At 40.0% G+C, this 22,437-nt stretch overlaps 1 protein-coding gene across 2 annotated transcripts in view; it reads left to right on the forward strand.

Annotated features, from left to right (window-relative positions):
• The window catches only part of JAKMIP1 (janus kinase and microtubule interacting protein 1), a 249,801-nt gene extending 229,671 nt beyond the window's left edge, over positions 1 to 20,130 (forward strand). For both annotated transcript variants that reach the window (XM_055708107.1, XM_055708118.1), the window contains exon 16: positions 15,816 to 20,130. The gene's annotated coding sequence lies outside the window, so the exon portion shown is untranslated. The remainder of the gene's footprint in view (positions 1 to 15,815) is intronic.
• The last annotated feature ends 2,307 nt before the right edge of the window (positions 20,131 to 22,437 follow it).

A 22,437-nucleotide genomic window follows, 5' to 3' on the forward strand; every position in this document is an offset into this window, starting at 1 on the left:
CTCATATTGCTTGTTTCTTGTGTAACCAAGGATTTGCAGGATCAGAGAAGTATCTGCATTATTCTTCTTCCTGTCAGAGATGAGGTAGGTAGAATGAATATAGGGGAGTCTCCTGTGTGCAGTAGTCTTATGAAAATATAGCCACAGGCAAAGCACTGCTGAGCGCATTTCAAGGTTTAGACTACAGCAATAAGAGGATAGGCATGGCCTATGTACCCAGGGCAGTCTGGCTCCAGCATCAGATGGGTAACTGAATGCCCAGCTCTGTGCTTAAATCCCTCGGGCAATAATGGAGGAAGTTCAGAGGAATGTGTGTGTTTCCTTTTGCCTCTGCAACAGACAGTGGTTTACATATTTTGAGGAAAGAAGGTGTAATGCCTCTGTAAGAAATGCCGAGGAAGTGAGCGCACCTGGAAGTTGTCCAGTGTTGTTCTTGATGAGCTTGGTGCCCTTTCTCAGGCTCAAGGCTATGGAATTCGCAAGATAATCAGCCACCTAATCCTCAGCAGCTTTGTATGCTCAAGCAAAGGTATACGATACAGAATGTCTGGCTAATTAGCCATGACAATCCCTTTCCAGCTTTTTTGGCTAAAAATGACTTAGAGAGCTGACCTTTGTCTCTGGTGCCTGGTGCTGCTAGTTAGATGCTGGCTTGAGGGTGAAATGGAGAGAAAGCACGGTCGGTCTCTGCCCCATAGCCGCCTGTGCAGCAAGCCGTGGAAGAGGCTGCTGTCTGTGGAGCCGCTCTCCATTGGAGGAGCACTCCAGTTGAACTGGTTCATCCCAGTGCTGTTGATGAATCTTCCGAAAACATCACATGAGAATCTGTTTATAATGGAGTGAGGAAGAGTGGAAGGAAATAAGGGTGAATGAACTATTTTATTTAAAAATTAGTGCATGCTTTCAGTGAAGGTCTGTTTTTTCCCTGTGAGCTTGCCAACATCCCTTAATTCATATCACTTAGAATAAAATGACTTCTGGGTGTAAGGAAGATTTGAATTGTCTTTTCTGTATCGCTAAATAATGATTACCTGGGGAGATACAAAATGTAAATTGGAAATGAATAAGGTATAGCTGGTAATATATTAGATGCATTATCTCCAATCTGAGGCCTTCAGTCAAAAGGGAAGGTCGTCTGTTATGATTAAAGAGCACTGCAGCAGCTATTTATGTTTGAATTTTTCCTCTTTTTTGAGTTGAATTTTATTCTCATAAACAGTGCAGCACTTTTCTAAGGAGACATGTGTCATGGCTTTTTCTTAGACTTCCTAAATGATATTATTTTGTGATATAACTTATGTGATAGAGGAATCCGAGGATCTGTACTTTGCTGATTGATTGATTTTTCACTAGTTTTCTGGAAGTGTTTATTTTTTCCCTTTACCTTCTTTTCTGAACAATCTCACTTTGTACAACTGCTGTGTGGACAATTCAAACCATGAAAGCATTAAGCTTCACTTCCAATAACCTATGTTCCTGTGTTGGAATTGAACTTTTTCTTTTCTTCCACATAAATCATTACAATTTACCTTACATTATGCTGAGTGAGTCAGACAGCAGTGCAGGAGAGGTACTAAATAGTCCCATGAAGTATCCCTCATGCTTTGTTGAATGACAGAGGGCATGTTTCTTAAACTCCAGACCTCATTTTTCACATTTAGAAAATAGAGTTGGAATTATTGATGGTAATAATGTCTAAGGCAGCAAATCCTAGTTAGTTGGGGCAAGATTGTACTGGACAAATGCGCTGCAGCAAAAGGAGTATGGCATGCCTCAAATTCCTCTCCAGATATTCCCAATGAGAACAAAGAAACTGGAAGCAGATGGAGACTTCTCTCTTCTCTCCGGTCTGCTGAAGTGAAGCAGGACTGCTTGTAGTCGATCTCCTTATAAACCTCTGGGTTTGTCTTCCTGTGGAGCAAGAGGGAATCTTTGAAGCTTTGTGTCTCCCAGGGCTAGGACACTTCTGCACTGCTGAAGTCTGGGGTTAGTGGATGAACCATCCACCAATGAAGTTCATAAGCAACAGTGGAATTGCTATTTAATTGATCTTGGCTTTTCTGGTTGTTAATTATACTCCTCCTATGTTTTTTCATGTTTAAGTTGTGTCATTACACCTAACAAAATGTTTGTTGTTACCTGCTGTGCTTTTGAATAATTCATGGATTTCGTATGCAATTTGGGACCATCATAAGTACTCCCTGGAGAAAACAAAAGGTTTCTTTGCTGGTTTTATCTATTTGAAGGTGAATGGAATGCAGGTTCTGCCTCCTATGGTCTTTTTTCAGAAAGTTAATTTTGAATCACCCAAGAAAATTAAAGAAAGCATAATGAAGGTATGATATACATAAAATGTTTGACATATTTTTATGAAATAGCTTGCAAGATAAAAGCAACCTGAGTAAATCAGCCCAGGACCTCCATAAACAACAGTCTTGGCTGTACTTTGAGTTAATAATTTCCACAGATGTAGCCAATGACAACATTGTGTTTATCCTATGGCAGTGTTACTGCAGCTCTCCATTTCATTTCCTTTTTTTAATGGATGAGTTAACCAAATCTAAAAATAAAAATCTATTTTTTTCAATTACAACAGGGGTTTTCTTCCATGAGTTTTGTGAGTTGCCCTGGAAACAGGAAAACACTGAAGGTCAGAAAAATAGTGTCGTGCCAGCCATTGTTCCCAGTTTTCTGTCCCATGTTAAATGATATGGCTGAGGAGTCCAGCTGTCAGTTGATACTGGTAGGTGACTTCTGAACAAAGATAGGTGTTTTATGTTTGTTTTGATTAGAAGAAAGTCATCGGGAGTACCCCACAGTGAAAAGTCACTGTGTCAGAAAAGCATTTTTAAAAAATGCTGGCCTGGCATGTGCTCTGGAGTTGCTTCACTCTGTGCTTCATCACAGTCTCAGGATTGCATTGACTCCATCTTTGCACAGTCTGTATCAGCCAAGATCTTTCAGAGTGCAAGGCTGAAATCTTCTTTCCGTCTGTCTTCACAGATAGTTATGGAATATTTTCTCCTTTTTCCAAGTGATGAAAATGCTGGTCCTCTGAACATGAAGCAGACCAGTTTAATGTTAAAATAAAGGTCATTCCTAAAGGTTAACTGCCTTATAAATAGCCAGATTGTTCCCTCACTCACTACAAGTTTGCAATCTGCTTAATATATGCACAGTCAGGGAAAAGCTGTAACTATAATGCTAAAAGCAGACGCTTGGAACTATTGCTCTTGCTTTTCCTCAGCTTATGCAACTGCAGTAGTTTATTGCCAACATAACTGTTGTGTCCTAGTACTTTGGGCTTCATCTTTAAGTCTCCTGAATACGCTGTTCCCATTCCAACACTCTTGAACAGATCTGTGTGAGGAGGGTTTGCAAGACCAAGTTGTTAACCAAAAGCCACAAATACATCACTGCCTGCCTCAGCCATCAGTCTAGAACTGAGCTAGCTCATGAACTTATGCCAGCTGAACTCCTGGCTGAAAAAACACTAGTAACCAAACATTGTGGTCATAAGAAGCTTACCCCTGAACTCTAACCCAGACAGATCACTCCACCTGCTTCTCCCTTTGCAGATGACTGAAGTTCCCTCCTCCAGAGGTTTTCCAGGGAGTCTTGCTGATTTTTCAACTGCAGCTTTCTGTCCATTGATAGGTGTTCTTTTCTCATCTGCCTGTTCAAAGCAGAGCCTAAACATGCAGAGGTTATCTGTATCCATAGCCTTCCCTCTGCAGACAGACCCAGAAGAGCTCTGGCAGTAAAAACATTCTTGCTCCACAGGTGTGTAAGTCCACCGAAGGTGATTAGGTGATCCAGGAAACTGCTGCCCTCATAAATTCCTGGGACTGTGTGCTCAAGGTATAGTGTCATCTCTGATAGCTGGCTGCCACTGGTGATCTCCAAGAACAACTTATAAAATCATAGTCTAATGCATTAACAAGGTGTAGAGAGAAAGATGTATTTTAGGTAAATTTAGTCAGGAAGTCTTTGAAATTAATTGCTTGAAGTGAGTGGGGAAAGCTGATGGAGTGTGATAGACATACAGAATTTTTTCTCTACTTTCAGAATAGATACTGTTGATTAAGTGGCCTTAGTATAGCACTGCATATATTAACTGAGCATAAAATTGTTCAGTGGATGAGCCTGTTTTGTGGATGAACTTAACAGGCCACGATCTGGGTGTTATTACAGATGCAAATTTAGGAAGTTTTGAAGCTATACTTCTGCAGATAAAACCATTGTTTTTGGTGAACTTGGTATTAAATTATAGTCCTGGCCAAGTGTCAATATTTTAATTTGTGGTTAAAATTGAATTAAAAAAAAAAAAAAAAGTGAAACCATACCTACAGAATGGACTGTTTATTCTGAAAATCCTCAAACTCATGAGTAATGCCAGGGAAATCCTCCTTCACATACGCTACTCAGCATAGGTACCCCAAGAGATGTGGAAGAGTTGTCTGTTATTCAGCCTGCTAGCTGACATGCAAAGTCCTGTTTGGTCTTTCTGGTTTGTGCTTGTTGGTCATGCTGACTTGTCTGCTAGAACAGCCTCTGATTTTTCTTTGGTGCTGTTCTGGACACTGTCTACCATTCTGCAGGCATGGGCTACATGTCTTGTTCCTAGTATATCACCTTGCATTTAACCGTGTTAGATCTTTTGTAGAACATCAGTGATTTCATTTCCATGCTGGCCAGAGGCTGGAGTTACAATTTAGAGCTACCTTCTTGATCTGGAACTGGGATGTGCATAGATGTCTACATGTATTTGATACCTGAATAAAACACATAGTGGTGCCTACTGCAGTAGGTCAAATCTGTTGTTCTCAAGTACGAGTGCTTGTCACGGACCTATGCATATTTCATTTCAGCATGAGAACTGGGTACCTGCTGTTGACTTGTGTCACCTCCCCTTCACAATACCTTTACCTAGTTTTGATAGAGAGAAGACTTCTACAACATCCAAGTCTGGATGGAGTCTCCTGCATGCTGTGTCCTGTGGACATTTGTGAAGTCCCTGACCATTTCCATGACCATTTCAGAGGGGTGACTGGTGGTGGATGTGTGACAAAATGGAAAAGGTCAAAGGAAAAGGCAGAGCAAGAAGCAGCATATGAAAGAATTAAGTCACCAGTTAACAACTGAACTTAAACCACTATATTAAAATACAGCTAACATGAATTAACTCAAAATCTTTTCTTCTCAGAAGCGAAACTGCACTTGAATGGATGGGCACTGGTGAATTAAAAAAAAAAAAAAAAAAAAAAAGCCTCATGAAAATGATCCACTGTGTCTGATTGTAAGCACCAGGTTGAGAACATGTAACAATTAAAGGTCTTTGGGAAACTGAAGGCTGAGATTTCAGTGGGTCTCCTTTAATAGGAAAAAAAGATGAATATGAGCCTTTGGTGAACAGCACACAAGGTTATGTAGCAGTCACAGCATATTCTGTTTTACTTATTTGGGACAGAGCACCAGATGCATCACTGTTACATAAGCCTGCTGACCTGCATATAGAGCTTTGTGGCAACAGGAGTTTCAGAAAAATAAATCCTGTTCAGCTTAGCCAATAGGAAGATACAAAATTAGTGTCTTTTTAAGTTTTGTTGATTTCTCCTTGCTCTCTGTGGAGCTGTCTGGATATACGGGTATGTTAGAAGGGGAAAACCCCACAAAACATGTTATTCCCTAAAGGGCTTGGTTTTGAAAATAAAATTGGGAGGGCATGAATACCTGGGATGAAGAGGAAGAGTGAGGAGGCAATGACTGTGATGAAAGCTCAGTCTGCTGAGTAATGGTGCAATCTGTATGTTTAGGGAATGGGACCACAAGATGTGTTGTACACCAGCCATAACAGCCTGTTATTTAAGTGGTGCAGCATGAAAAAAAGATCATGCCATTTTGCAGAGGATTTTGATATATTTGTTTAGTTTTATTTTATTCCAATTTCAAATGGAGTATTTTTTCAATTTTAAATGAATAGGATCGAAGATTTTCAGTTGGAAGGGTCCTACAATGATCATCTAGTCCAAAGTTAAAGACATGCAGAACTGGAGACATCAGAAGCTCTGGGGTCCCCAGCTTGAGGAATTCTGTCTGGATCCTCTGGCTGCCTGGGATGCCAAGAAGTTGCACATTTCCAGAGCTTCCAGGCTCTTGCTTCTTTTCTTTCTGCCTGGTGGGCTAACAGAGAGCTGGCAGCCTCGGAGTTTATGAGCAGGGATACACTGCTCTGAGTTTCTTGGCATCGTGCCTAATGAGATCTGTAGAGGAGCCAGCAGCTTAGGAGCTCTGCAATCTCTGAGACAATCCTGGAGCAATAAATTCTTTCAGACTCCCACTCTCTGTCAATCTGTCAGGAGTACTGTTGAAGAACAGGGAAGGGGACCTGGCAGGAAATCAGGTGTGATTCCTGCAGCCTGATCAAAATCAAATGTTCCATTCAAAATGTTTCTGACCACTTTTAGTCATCCCACACAGAAACACTAACATATCAGCACCTGACCTTGGAGGTCCTGCATCCCCTTACTTTAGATGTAATGGGTGCAAAGCTTGAGGAAGAAGAGAGGATGAAGAGATGTTTAGACCATCTTAGTATCCTTGCAGTGGGGATGCAGGTCAGCTGCAGCTCTTCCCAGAGCACTAGACTGCCTATAGTCAGGTGGCCTACAAATCCCAGCTCTCCTGACGGTATTGGAGGACATGGTGATTCTAGGCAGGCTCTTGACTGGTAGAATGCTAATATGATGGTACTGGAAAGGCAAGTGAAATACTTGTTGGCACCCTGTGCTTTTTCCCATGCTCACTTTATAATTGATCTTGAGGCCTGTGTCTGAGTAGAGATATTGGTCCAAACGGGAGAATTGTCCGGGCACACATGTCCCAAGCATATACTTAAAATTCGATACAGATATTTCCAATATAAGCGATAGCAGCCTAAATGTTACTGTAATTTATTCTTACAATCTACAGCTACACTGATGTTTCAGCAGCCGAGGGTCTTTGCAGGGCAAGCATCTCTTCGTTTTACTGGCCACAGAGCAGGAGGATGATAATACAACCGGCCTTGTGGCTCACTGTCATGGCTGTGGCCCTGCAGGGTGAATTAGGACTAATGATGCAATGCAAAATTGCCCAAATGACAGAGAGAATCTGGGCCACTGCATTCATCTTGTCTGATTTCCACATTTTTCAGTGCTCAGGGGGACAGGATTATAACCAAGTTTGACTCCCTGCTATGTAGGTCATATGCTGTATGCTGAATCCTCTACCACGGGGGTAGAACTGGACCAGGGAAACTTGTTTTGCCTCTGTAAATACTGATGGGGATAGCAAATGTGTTACCTTTATTAGTAATTTTCAAGTAGTTAAATTTGGGATAAAACCATTTAGATTTTTACTGCTAGTGGTGCATAAAATATGTTGCAGTGACAATGAGTTGCAGTTATTAAACCCTGTGGTCTTTGCTGCCTCTGAGCAAAATTCGCTGTTGGTCTGGAAGCTTTCAGGGTGACGAGTCTGGCTCTGCCCTGGGATGTTCAACAGCACCATCGCCTTAGCACTCCTGCGACCAGGGCTGTGCATGCACTGTCTCTGGCAGTCAGGGCTGTGCAGGCTGACACACAAATCTGCTGTACGCTGATCTGGGAACAGGGTGAGGAAGTAACCACAGAGAGCCTATGATTTGCTTACAGACTTCCAATGACACTGCTTTGATAACTACTTAAAAAATAAAAAAAATCCAAACTACTCTAGCCATTATTCTGGCTTGCAACAGGCTTTTGGAAAGATCAAGCAAGGAAAACAAAGCAAAACTGGAAAGCTCAAATATTTGTGTGCTCCTGTCTTCTTAAGCTTTTGCTATGGGTACAGAACAACTAGAAATCCTCTTCCTCAGATGCTACTTAATCTATTCTGGATGTGCATATATCACTTTCCCCTGCATGGTTGGAGGGGTAGTGGGATATAAAAATGCTTTGCTGAAATGTGAATTCACTTGCCCGTTTTTTTAGGCTGACAGCAGCAAGGCAAACCTGCTGATCGGTTACTTGTATGACTGTGCATTTTAGAGGGAGATATTTCATTGTTACTGCTGCAGCTCCCTTGCAGCAATTAAAAAACAAATGTGTCTAAGGAGGAGGCAGGAGGCAACAACTCTGAAAGCATCTTTGGTGAATAAACATTATACTCTAAATATACAAGTTGCTGCTGATTTTCCCAGTCTCCTGTGAGTCATAAAATCTTGTTTTATATCGAGTGGGCCATTCTTAGTGACCTTGACTTAAAAAAAAAAAAAAGCCTGTGACTCCCCCTAAGTCAAATAATTTAAATGAATGGTTTTCTATAGGACATTTGTCGTGCTTTTCAGATCATTAAAATTCCTGAAGGACAATGAGCATGTCTGCATTTGCAGGCATCACTGCTGTCCCCAGGACAAAGCCCCTGGCCCAAAGGTTGGTGTGGCTTAGATGAGTGCAACCCTTGGTCTTCTGAGCAGCCTTTATCCATGCAAATGTGAACAAGACTGCCTGGGAAGATCATCTGGTAAAGAGATAGCGTGCTCCAAAGACTGAAGGGCTCACATGGACTCTGCTTCCAAGGACCTTATGTGGTCCTGCTCACAATTTGTGCTTTTCAATCCCAGCAGGTCTTTCAGATGATTGTACTTACCTCCTTGGCTTCCTCAGCATCTTGCACAGCCCAGGGTGCTGCTCTGGGGTACAGGCTTTCCCCTCGTAGTCTGTTGATTCACTTTGTAACGTCTTGCTGTGAGGAGGTTGAATCCAACTCAGGATATGAAGCATGGTTTTACAACATCCATGGCTGTTATCTACTGCAAATATACCTGTTCCAGTGGCGTTCTACTACTGGTCTGTGAAACTGATATTGCACATTACCAGCTGAACCTTATTAAGATTTCAATGTTCAGGATGCCTCTCTGAGAAACTGTAAGGGAAAGGAGTGGCCCAGCAGCCCAAAAGGTTTGGAAATAACCAGGCTGACCATGCCTCTATTGCATGTTTTTGCAGGGTGGCTGTGGGACTGTTGTGGGTCAACCTGGCTGTTGCATATTCATTCCTGGAAGAAACACCATATGTCCCAGTTGTAACTGGATGTATTAAGGGGCTAAGGCACACAATGAAGTATAATAGATGTAAACTATTTGTTCTGGTTGTTGCTACTGTCTTTTATTGTTGGCAATTTTCTGACAGTGCTCACTTCTTTAACTAATCTCTGCAACATGCACATGATAGGGATTGTCTCCATTTTTTACTTGTCAAGATAATCCTTCTGGATTTTGCTTTTTCATTGTGCTGAATTGCATTATTGTTTTGACATGTTTCTCAAGAACAATACGCCCGCCATATAGAAGGTGCTACTCTGGCATTGTATTTGGACATGTCATGCTGTTATTGTCTCTACAGTGTAAGGTTAACTAATTTGTATTAACCTTTAAATCCATTATAACTGTCTTAATGAGAGAGATGTAAATAACACTAAGTTCATGTCCTCGATTTACCTTAGCACAAAAAAAGAGCCTATATGTCATAAGTGCTGTTAGATCTTCAAGGCTAGTAAAAGCTCTGGAGTAAGTAGATCAGGAAGCGCCTGTACAAGAAAATTGAATCAGTAAAGTAAATGAGGTCCTGTGCAAGATGCTTTGAATACAAGGGTGTTTAAATTGTTTCTTATTTTAAATTGGAATAGGGCCACTCTTTAATTAGGACTAGCACTGGGTGAACTCTGTCATCAAAAAAAAAAAAGATTCCAGCTGGTTTTTCCTTTTTTTGTGTATCTCAACAATCTGTGATCAGACTTTGAGGTTTCCTAGTTAAACTGTTGGACTGCTTCATATCAGTGTGTTTCACCCTAAGTTTGGCAAGCTGGCTTGCTTTGGCTGCGTTTTCAGATTTTGGGTCAGGAATTGATCTCATAAGTGTGTATGTTACTGCTGCCTGCCTGCGAAGTTGTGGAATATTTGATGAACAGGAGGTTAGACATTGGGATTCTTCTGTAAGCGTTTGCATCTCAAAGCTGCAAAGGATTGCAAGGATAGCAAGGATATTTTTCTAGAAGACAAATTCCAGAATGTTGCTCAGCACAGCAGTGAATTTAACTATTCATGCACATCTGTAAGATTCACATTTGGAACTCCTGTTCATGGTGGTTACCCAACCCTAATTAAGACTCTTAAATTGTTCTTCTCCAAACAGTATGAAAATGAGTGTGTGTGTGACATTTTTTTGAAGAGTTCCATAACATGAAATAGCAGCACTGCTTGTATTTTTTATATTGACCATGTTTAACTCTTAATGAAACGAATGTCTTTTGCATAGAATGTAATTAAGACAAACCTCATTCATCACTGCATGAATTCGTTTTATCAGAGTAATACCATTCGTTTCATGAGAAAGGAACTGGCATAAAACCAGAGCAACGACGTTGAATCAGATTTATAGATGTAACACTACTTAGTATTTAATAGCTTTATTAAGCACAAAAATGTAGAATAACATGATTTCAATTTCTAACAGAAGAGAACATGTTTTATTCATGGTTTTCAACATCCATGGTTGGTTAGTTGGTTGGGTTTTTTTCCCTGGGGTACCATTGGTGTAGCTTTTCCTTTCCTCTGAGGTATAGGCAAGAGCTATCGGCCTTTGGTTATAATTGGGATCAATATGTCTTCATTCAGAGTTTAATGAGATTCACACCTCGAGCTCCAATGTGAATCCATCAATTAGAAACGAATTTTATAAGCAGCAGTTTCTGAATGAAAAGACTACACTGAATACTATTTGATTTTCTTTTTTCCAAACACAGAAGTCAAATGTTTTTGCAAAGACCAGTATGCTCTTGGTTATATAGCATTTCTTTACCGAACAGCTGAGGAATCCTATGTGTATTGTGGCAAAATGCAGCTTTGAAACATTTCCTTTCATGTAATCACTTTCTTTTTTGCCAGTTTTTCTATTTGCACGTAATCAACATTTTTCTAAATAAAGAAGTTTATATTTTAATACAAGCTACTGTAGAACACACATGAAATAATTTACAGTAGATAATTTTCTATTAAAGTCTGTGTGTGCCACAGACACATTGATATTCTTTTATTGATAAAAAGATAAAATGACTAGATGCTCATGATTTTATTAGTTAGACCAAGTAAAATATCTGTAACTTCATTACCAAATATGAAAGAACAGCACAAGCCTTCATGCCTAGCATTTTCTCTTATTTGTGCTACTGTAGCTCCAGAATAGTGGTAGAAGCCAGTGTCGCTCTAGTGATACTAAAGAAAGGATAACATGTGACCCTTGATAAGGGCAGAGACACAGCAGAGTGATTCTTTCATATTTTACAGCGGAAGCTCTTTTCAGGTGTTGCATAGTATCTTCTTCAAATATTTGTTCACAATAGCAAAAAAATGTATTTTCTTGCTGGGTATTAAGAAATTTTATTAATTCCTTTAATTTTGCACTTTCTTCAGATTAAATACCTGTAATGATACAAAACAATGGAAATACAGTGTATCTACCCTGTATGTCAGGGCTGAGGTATAGAGCACCCACTGCATACTGGTGACTTTGGATCTTTGATGCTGCATGTTACATACTGAAGAGATGTTCCCAGTATGCACTGACTGCTATTCAGAAGTCAGACTGAAGCAATCGGAGCTGAATGGCTATGGCTGTCCATCACCTAAACCCGCCTCAGATATCTGGAAAGTTAGTAGACATTATTTTTCATATGTTTTTACAGTGATATCACCATGTTTCATGTCTTCTTTCAGATCATCAAAACAAAACAGCATCCTCCTTTTTCCATCTTTATCTTCTCAATGAAGGAACTTTTTAACTTAAAGTCTTGTGTGGGCATTTGTTAAGGTGGGACTTGATGATCTTAAAGGTCTTTTCCAACCTAAATGATTCTATTATTAATTAAAATAGAACAGGGACTCTCTGAAGATGCCATAGAGATTTTAGGAATGTGTGTACAGTCCGGAGCTGTTTGGGATTTTTTTCTTTTCAGCCCTGCTGCTGGTTGTCCTTAAAGTCTCTATACTGGCTCATTTCTCTCCGACTCGGATGCATGCTCTTGAAGCTTTTTGCAAAGCTTTTACTGCTGCACCTGCTTAAGGGGAGGGAGATGGCTTCCATCCCGTGCTTTGCAAGGGGCAGAGACCACGGACTCTGGCAGTGGATGCAGAGCTCTGCTCTCTGGGGAATAGATTGGAGTGGAGGAGTTAAACAGGACAGCCCTCTTCAGGAGGAGGTGTGGGTGCTCGGCACTAGTTCTGTTCCACCAGTATGAGCGAAGGTGGGTGAGCTTGTGCAGACCAGTCAGTACCATTTTGATCATCATATTCTTTGTATCGTCTGTCTCTGAACAAGCTGAGCAGGCCAGGGGAGAGCAATGGCCTTGGCTGGCAGCATGGGCACCCTCCAAGCTTCCTTAGAAATGTTAGTTTAGGCGCTTGGGGGAATAGACCACTTGCTCCATGAGGAGAGGCCACGGGATCTAGGCTGAAGAACAGCCAGCTCTGGGTGGACATCACAACAGCCTCCCTGAGCCTTATGAGGAACTGAGAAGATGGAGCTGAACTCTTCATGGTGGTACATGGTGAGAGGTAAAACACAGTGGGGGGAAGTTAAAACAAAAGAGGTTTGGACTGGATATAAGAAAAGCATTTCCCTCATGAGGACAGCCCATCAAGGGGACAGGCTGCCCAGGAAGGCTGTGCATTCTCCATCCTGGGAGGTTTTCAGAATTTCACTAAGCCCTGAGCAAACTGCTCTGACATCAGAACTGTCTCTGCTTTGAGTAGGTTGATCTAAATGACCTTCTGAAGTTCATTCTTATGATCTTACAGTTTTCTGATACTTAGCAGATGATGAACAAGGATAGGTGAGGAGGACTGGAAGCAGCTAGAACAAATAGATGCTGGCAGCTCACAGAGGTGGTAAAAGATTGGAGAGTATCAACTGAGTGCGTGAAAGTGGGTTGCTGGTCTTTGTTATGTTGGAAACTTTTTGGCCCTGGCTTAAAGAGTAGTGCACAGTCTTAGCACATTTATGTTCCAAGGTTCCCTTTAAGGCTACAATGTCATGAAGAAATCAGTTTTGTTTAATGACCTGCATTAGCAATTCTTTGTATTGGTGACTGAAATTGATTTTGCTTCTGATGCAAAGGAACATGAGCTCAGCCTCCACACCATTGCTCAAGCATGTGCTTTAGCCCTAACAAAGAATGGGAGGCCAGCAAATTTCTAAGCATCAGAACACCCATGCAAAAACTCTTAGGTCCACTATTGATAAAGACTCAGCTGATTTTTAATCACTATGATGCATGGTTGGGAACCGCACCTTTATGCTTAAGCACTGGAAATGCTTGGTCGAACTTCTTCTTTGGTAAAGTGACATCATGAAGACCCTTTTTATTTTCCTCAAGCATTTCACAAAAAAGGCTTCCTCCTTGACCAGAGTAATTACAAAATGATTCAGTAGTCATTTATGTTGTGATACTGCTTAGTTAGATAAGTGGTATGAAGGAAAAGAATAGGAGAAGAGGGAAGGATAAATATGCCAAAGAAATAAGACTGCAAGGAGCACAAAGTTTCCAAAAGACTTGGAGCAGAGAATAAAAGAAGGGATAAATAATGTCACATGGGAAGGAGCAAGGACAGAGGAAGAGGATGAAAGGAACATGAAGGAGAAAGTGAAGACTCTGACAAAAACAAGAACAGAAATATAATTGACAGCTAACATTTAAAGAAAAAATAATAAAAATGGGAGGAAATATTGTGCAAATAATTACTTTTACATTTGTAAATGCTCCCTAGTCCAGCAGTATATGTTTGGCAAATACTTTTTATCCTGGACTTTGGAAAATTGGAGAACTTGGTTTAAATTTCCATTAGTGGATAACAAAAGATGTGGTCACTAAAGTACAAAAAAAAATTATCATTGAATGAATGAACTTTGAATCAAATTTCCACTATTCTAGCCACACCAGTTTTCACGCCTCATACTTTGGGGGCATTTTCCCCTTTGAACAGGTTGGTAAACTGACAACTGGTAGCAATAGGTAGCTCCTGTGCAAGCAACTGAAGGACTTCAGTTGCAACCTCTCTGTCTTCTAAAGTAAGGCTAAGTTTTAGGAGGGCCTAGGGTTATACCCTTCTGATCCCCCCCAGCTCCTATGCACAGCAGTGGGATCACAGAGAAAAGACTTTGTGTATGAGTAGAAGGGGAGAGATAGGAATGTATTTCAGCCCATCCCAGAATACAAGACCAGTTCTGCTGCTACAAAGTCATATTTGTCTCTGTAATATTAATTACAAAAAGGAAAGTGCCTGATGTCCCAAAAAATCTTTGGAAGCTGTGGCTAGCAAAGGCTGTGTGTTCTGTTGGATCTTGTTTTGATTGCACTTAGACTACAAAGACATTAATCAAATTAGATGATCCATGGATACTCTAGTAGCACTCCTTTTCCTTGCCTGGAGACAAGAATGAACCACAATGGACTTCATTTGTTTGCAGTACAGCCTGGGGCTCCATTAGATCACGGAATAAGAAAAAAATCCAAAAATTGTTTTGTTTAGATCTACCTACATCAGAGGCAGAGATAATGTATAACGTCTTAAGAAGCTGCAGAAAGATTCTGGTGTTGTTTTGAGTCCGAAACAAGTTTGAACGTTTGCCGCCTTCTGATCCAAAATGGAGATCTGAACTAGGGCTCTAAATGCCTCTCATCACTAGGACTCCTAAAAGTGCCGCTGCCCAGCTGGCACTCTCCTGGCTCAGTTACTGACTTTTGCATACCTCACTGGTTTTGTGTCCTACAACATCCCATCTAGCTGCTTCTCAAAAAATAATGGCCTCCCCTTTATTACTCTGCCTCACTCTGCAGGACTTTTTTTCAGTTCCCTTCATGCCTGGAAAAATCTTTCCATCCCAAAGTACAAGCCATAACGGCTCTCTTCTTTTCCAGTTTTCAATTTCTCTCTTTTGTGGGGCATGTTGGTGAAGGGGACATGTTTTAGTAATGACAGTTAGTTGCTATCACCGGTTGGTTATCATAAAATAATTAGATTTACCAATTTTTAAAATTCTGTATGCAATTATTATTTCCTATACTCCTGATGTACTAAGGCATATGTTTCTCCAGTAGACGTGAAGTTTTAGTCAGTATTAAGCATACAAGTAGTGCATCACTGGTGATATTTAACAGTAATAATTACAGTCTTAGTGGAAATTGCAAAGCCAGATATATTTTGCAGGCTTTGGAACTTAATATCTGAGGAAGAATTCAAATGATGAATATTGCTCTGAGAAGAGGCATAGAAATATGACTGACTTGGAAGGTTGGATTTGCCATGGCTGTCATCCCTGGGATGAACCTTATCCATGAGACAGCTTCTGTAGATCCCTGACAAGGGGATTATGAAATGGTGTTGGGAAGATGGCAGAGAGTGTGTATTCCCATACTGGTAAATGGATGACAGGAACTTGTTTACAAGGTGGAGCAGCAAAAGGGAAAAGTATGAGATGTGCTTTTGATCTTAAAAGCAGTAAATCATGAGGGAATGTCTCAATGTGTTTTGGACAGTTCAGTTTCTACAGTGTGTTCTCTTACTACTTCTATTATATTGTTTGTATGGAAACACCTAGGCACACTGCTTCCCAAATGTTTTATTTGGACTTTGAATGAATTACAAGTAATTCCTTAAATTGTGAAAATCCAGATACTTATGTCATGGTGGATTTTTTTTTTTTGGTTGGTTGTTTTTTTTTCCTTTTCCTCTTACCCAGGGAAGAACATATCAGTCACAGAGAAGAAGCAGTACTGCTCTGAAGGAACGATGAAAGGTGCTTTGACCTGGTGGTGACTGCAGCTGCTTCATTATGGGAAGAACTGAGAAGTTGCCTTGAGCTACCATCTGCCACATTTTAGCCACCTCCTGTAGTGGAAGCTGGCCATGTGGGCCAACCCCATGTGTAGTTTGAGTTTTCATTCTGTTTTGTTTTCTTGGGAGCTCAGCATTTGCATTCTAAAGAAATTCTCAAGTATGGATCTCGGTCTTCATGGGTCTGCTTGTGTGGGCATGTAATATATCCAGCCTCATACAGCTTTGAGCATTCCTGAAAAAGAGCCTTTGATGTGAGCTAGGATATTTAGTATTTCTGAGGATGTGGTACCTGAAGGTATGAACTGTTTAGAAAATGAGACAGAACTGCATTTTTGCAAGGGTAAGTAGGAATTGGGAATGTACTTTGCGTGCACTCAGAACATCAAAGCACTGTGTCTTAATACTCTAGATTGATTATTTCAACTACATGAATAGGTCACACTGAATTTAACTTTCAGATAAAGCATTTGCATGCATACATGCTTTTCCTGAAACAGGTGGGTTTGTGCACCCTGCTTGGTAATAGTACACTTGATGCAAACAGGTTTTAACACGTTTTGCAACCCCACTGCACAATACAGATTTAGGCACCCATAACCCCTACTGTTCATGTCTGAGTACCCTTTTGTGAAGGCAGGGAGATGCAAATGCAGGCACAAGACTTGTGGATAAGGGATAATATGGATACATCCATTCCTTCTTTAACTAAAGGCACACAGCACTGTTGAAGTTGGTGGCAATACTTGTGTTAACCGGAATGGAGCAGCCGTGGGTACTGCTCTCTCAAACTGCCTCTTGCGGTGTAATGCACTTTCAGTCTTGATAAGCGTTTTATGACTTGGCTTTCCTCTTTTTTTTTCTTTTTTTTTTCTTTTTTTTTTTTTTCGGATGTTGAGCTAACGGTTACAATGTGCTGTCTTTACAATGCTTGGTGGCCCAGTAATTCCAGATATCCTTTGAAAGGAGGCTGAAGGATAATAAACTGTGGAATCCCAAAACAGATTAATGTAATGTGCATTTCTAGATTATGATTAGTAACAAGATGACATGTTGGCATGGTAACACTTGAAGCTTAACTACAAGTTCTTAAAATAAAGCAATGACATATGTGTAGGTTTCTATCCATTTGCATACCACCCACCTGAAAACATACATAATTTCCACAACACTCAGGCAATTAAACCCCACTTCTTACTTTTGAATTAAGTGTTGAAATAAGACATCATGCCTCTTTCCTAGTATTTATCCATAGTCTCCCACCATAAATTATAAATGTTGATAATGAACCTGTCCATTTTGTAACATCTTAGGCTTTCTGCCTTTTGGTTTCATTTCAAAATGATTAGCACAAGGAATGTAGTACATGCTTCATTCATTGTGGTTTGGACCACGTTGCTATCCTTTAAATTCTGCCACCTCTTAATGTGAAAATTGTCTCAGTGATATTGGAAAAGTCTGTTTCTTAATTAAATTGATAAAGCAGTGGGTGCATTTCATGTGGCTGAAGATCGGGAATTAAAATCCCAACTTTACCTCAATTCATTGTAGGAAAGTGGTAAAATTTTTAATGTGAAATTACTAGCTGAGACAGAGAGGCTAGCTATTATTTTCTAGTTGCCTTATGGTGAAGAGAAAAGTGTTGTCTAGTTGTTACAGAGTCTGTTCGGCTTTCTTTCACTAAGCAGAAGTTAACTTTAATGTTTTCTATATATGGTAAATGTGCCAGAGGATGCTCTACGTGTGTAGTTACTTTGTGTTAAACTTTATCAGAATGCAAAATTGGGCACCTTGTTCTGATTGCTTTATATGCACAATACTGCTTTGACCAAATTCCTTACAGTCAAACTTAAGATGCTGCTAAGTTCTGCGTAGGAAAATACAATCTTCTTCTTCTGTCACTCTAAATAGACAAAATGGGCAGTGTTACCTTAAAGAATATTAATTCTTTGACAGCTTGCTTATTTATGTATACTCTACTCTATAGAGCATCACAGGACACGGAAAATATAGCTTACAGGATTTCCCCAGCTCCTTATGCAACCTTTAAATCCTGAATTCTGTTCTTCACACCACTATGGATGGCAGATGCTGGAAGTACAATGATTGACTCCAGCATGATAATCATGTTACGTTCAGAATAATACAATTGCCAAGAAATATTTCACATGCACAGCAGAGTTCCCAGGATAAGCCTCCTGCTAAGGCATGGCTGATGTTTGTCCTTGTGGCCTTTTAAAAAGTGGAAACCCTGATCTGTGTTTCATAAATCTACCTGTATTTCTTACTTGCAGATGAAGGAATTTAGTATTTGAATTTACTGTGATTGTGGGGTGGAGGGAGGGAGGGACACATGCATGCTTGGTTTTGCCACTAATCCTTTGGAAATCCTTTAGTGCCTTAAGGAGGCAGAGGGGGAACAGACCTTAGGACTACAGAAACTTGTTCAAACCTCTTTCCTGCTTTAGCAGAATTCCTTTAAAATACATTGTGCCTTTGGCTCCAAATATATTTGCATTAGAAATCTGTAGCCATGGGATTATGGACAGGAAGTTTTGCCCCTGCACAAATGTTAGGAAAGAGAGTATACTGTTTCTTATATAGGATGTGAATTAAAAATAGAGCTAACTTAAGTTCTGCCACTGGGATCCATGCATACTAAGAAAGTTGCGAGTTGCAGGTAAAGCCAGAAAAGACAAAAAGAAATAAAAGGAGCAAGTTTAAACATACTGGATGAAATTCTTGTACCACTGGCATGACTGGCAAATTTCCACTGGCTTCCCTGGGACCAAGATTTCATGCTTGCTTCTGTTTGGCTTAAGAAATGCTCACATACGATAGATACTTAGGCATCATCCTCTCTTTAATGTTGTCAATGCACAAAGGAGGGGAAAAGAGAGGTTAGTAGTTGTGGAGACCTGCCTTGATTTGGAGTTGTTGGGATCTGTGGTATACATCTCTATTCAGTATTGTTCCTCTGTGTAACACAGACTCTTGCTATGGGAATATGAATATGCAAATGTAAATTACAATGTGAGAAGTTACTGCGCAGTGTGCACGAACCAATGCCAAACTATGTTTCTCTACTCTCTGAATTGTGGTCTTTTTTAAAAGAAAGGAAAATATAGTTAACAGGTGAAAACCATTCCTGTGCAAAAACAGCCTGTATGAGGCAATTTATGTACTCACTGATGGTCCTAAGCAGATCTTAGGAAAAGTTGAATAAACTTTTAGCCCACGAGCGAATTTTATCTTTTAAGTATTATGAATAATTTGTTGGTACAGAGCTACAAAAAAACAAAAAAAGAAAAAAAAAAAGAAAGAAAAAAAAAAAAGGCAAAAAAATGAAGGCCTGAAAATCAGAGGTGTGGTGGTCTTCTATTTTGCTCCTGTGATGACAAGGAAGTTTTAAAGTGTATGTAAACAGTTGAAAGAAAATCATTACATGGCTCACAGTATGTAAGAGAAGACCCAGCATGGAACAGATTTTTCTAGCTTGTTTATAAATTAAGCTTCTGTCTTTTGTTTGGGACTTGCAAAAAGAAACCATGTAAATTAAATTAGGAGTAAAGGCGTACTGCAGACATTTGACTGAAACAAAGATATTTCCCCACCTCCTGAGGTATTAATGAGTAGTCTAGGAAGAATAATGTATGGAAATCTTGTCTTTGGAGCTCCAGTGCTGTGCAGCTGTGTAACTCTTGCACGGCCAACGGTGAGATGGTAACCAACAGTCATGACAAGTAGTTGTTAGGGCCACAAACTGGGGTCTGTTTGAAGAGGTGCCAAAGAATGCACAAAAAGGCTGCCGTTTATGATGTGAATATGCACTAAGAATATGTACCAGCTAGATGGGGGAGGGAGGGGTGTTTGTAAATAACTGCAAAAAATTTAAACTCTGACCCATGACCACCTTGTAGCCGGGTGTCAAATTGCTCTCAGCTAAATGAGAAGCTTCAGTAGCATAAGAGAGGCCACTCTTGTTTTAATCAGTTCCATTAAAACCTTCTGGATAACTTTTCAGCAAAGATCTCCACTCTAAGACATTTGTCATGGATATCAACTGTACATATGTATTAATTTTCAGTGTAACTAGGGAGGATACAGAATTGTAATGGAGTCACAATGTCTACTTGATGATTATCACAGATTTGTAACTCTCACTTAAATTATGTAAGATATGTTGACATTTTATCTTGTTAACAAGATGTATTTTTCTATGTTAGTTAAATGTATAATTTGTATAATTTTGTATATTAAATGTATGCATATTTTAAATTAAAATCTTTATAATTTTAATTATTTTAACTCTAAAATGGTGGCAGAGCTTCTGAAATATAGCTGTAAATACAACTTTATCCGTGGACAGCAACCCAGGAAGTCTCCATTTTGAAGAAGGGGCCACCTGGTCTCCTAACAGGATAAGGAGGCTGTTACGCCTGAGCTCTTGCTCCTCTCAGTGGAGCAGCTGCCATCCAGCTTTTGCTGATTTAGCAGAATTACTATGAATTAGGAGAGTACCACTCTCAGGCAGGGCGGATCACTGCTCAGGAAGTGGGAAACCTGAGTCTTCCCCAGATTGTGGGGTTCTGGATCCACGGTTCCTACATGCCAGGAGACAGTCCAAATCACCAGTCCATGGGATAGGGTTTTGTGGGGTGAGGAGGACACCACAGCCAGAGATACAACAGTCATGTAGAGCAGAGAGAGGGAGACTGACTCAGTAACTTAGCAGCTCAAATCACTCCTCTGGGAGAAAGAAAACTTGGGTCTCTTTCCCGCTCGCTCCCTTTGGGCTGTCCATGCTTTTTTTATCTGATGATTCTGTTGTAATATGCACAATAGCAAAAATAGGTGCAACATGTACATTGCATGTTCTCTGAGCCCCTGCACTGGGGAAGTCCTGTTCTAGCTCATGAAGTTCACACTGTTGCAAGAAGAGTTCCAGCTACAACTGGAGCCAAGCTGGTAAGTGGTACCTTTCTTGTTGGAGTTTTGTTGAAAGTTTTGGTTGTGTGAAGGAAGCCTGTTTCTAGGTTTTCTGCTCTCTCTTGTCTCAACTATCTGGAATAAAGGCCTGAGAGGAAAAGGGTGCACTTTCAGTCAAGTTCTGTCCTCTTTTCATCAAGCTATGTCAAGATAGGATGAGATGCAGTGTCTTCAAGAGAATATACCAAAGCAATATACTTCTTCAAAGTTGCATATATGTTTTTAAGTAAACTCACAGGGTGACAAGGTATCAGGCTGTAACTGGGTCTACTTCTGTAGCACCTAAAACTGCAATTTTATGTCTTAGTGAACAGAAGAACAGTATGCATCTGGTGGCTTAGAACACAGTTCCTAATAAACTAAAGGGCTACAATAGGAAAAAAAAAAACAATTAAAAGCAAAGACAGACATATGATTTTATGCTTATTTCTAACTTGAAAGTTTAATGCTGTTTTCTAAAGCACTGATTTGACACGTTCTCTGAGTCTTGTGGTCTCCTTATGTATCAGCATTAAGATGAATCTCCTAGCTTAATACTGAAATGAATAGCATTATTCTTTGTTATTAAAAAAAAACCAACAAAACAAACAAAAAAACCACAACAAACACCTGAGCAGTTCTAGAAACCTGAACAATGTTATCTAACTAAATCCCAAGTGTAAACAGAATCCATCTTTCTTAGCTTTATGGATGTTAAATAAAAGATGCTCTTCATTTAGCAGATGCATGTACTATGTACAACATACTAGACCTACTATGAGACCGTCAATTTTTTTCTGGAGGTTCACATTAATCTCTTGATTGGAATGAAATATCTCATAAAATGAATATTTTTTGCAATATTTACGAAGACAGGCAAGTCACACATCACACTCCATGTACCACCTGCATATTTCACTAACTGTCAGGGTTTAGTGTCCTGTGAAGGACCAAATTGACTTCTTTTTTTTTTTTTCCCAACATGATCAATAAATCTTAGTGTTACCATCAGGAACAAAAGATCAGTATTTGCCCACATACAAGAGAAGAATTTAAGGAGGCAACAAAGCAATGTCCTAGAACCCGTACTTTTTTTTTTTTTTCACACACCAGTGAAACCTCCATATGACATTAATATGTTAATGTGATAGCATGGTTTATTAAGTGAGCTGTGGAATCCTGGGCAATAATGCGCTTCGAAATGTTAGTCATGATACTGTGACTACTAAAATCAGTGTGTTGGCAACCAATGATCAGTGAAATTTTGACCAATTTCCTAACTCCCCTCCTGTGAACAACACATAGGGTGTTGAATGCACACACAGCATTCATGACAGCGGGTACTGCTACATTATAACAGATGCAGAAGAGACAGATGTTTTCCCTTGATGTGTTTTGGCAATGCTCAGGTAGGCTACATCACTGCTTTTTCACATGGTTTTGGTCCATGGGTAGTTGTTAACGAGGAAGATGGTTATCTGGACTTGCTTCTGATGAGGTCCCAGGGACCTCTGTCTTTAACCTCCCGTTTTTTCCTGACTAATTTCTAACTTGTGATT

Source organism: Falco cherrug, chromosome 1, assembly GCF_023634085.1.
Source record: "Falco cherrug isolate bFalChe1 chromosome 1, bFalChe1.pri, whole genome shotgun sequence".
Classification (NCBI taxonomy): domain Eukaryota; kingdom Metazoa; phylum Chordata; class Aves; order Falconiformes; family Falconidae; genus Falco; species Falco cherrug.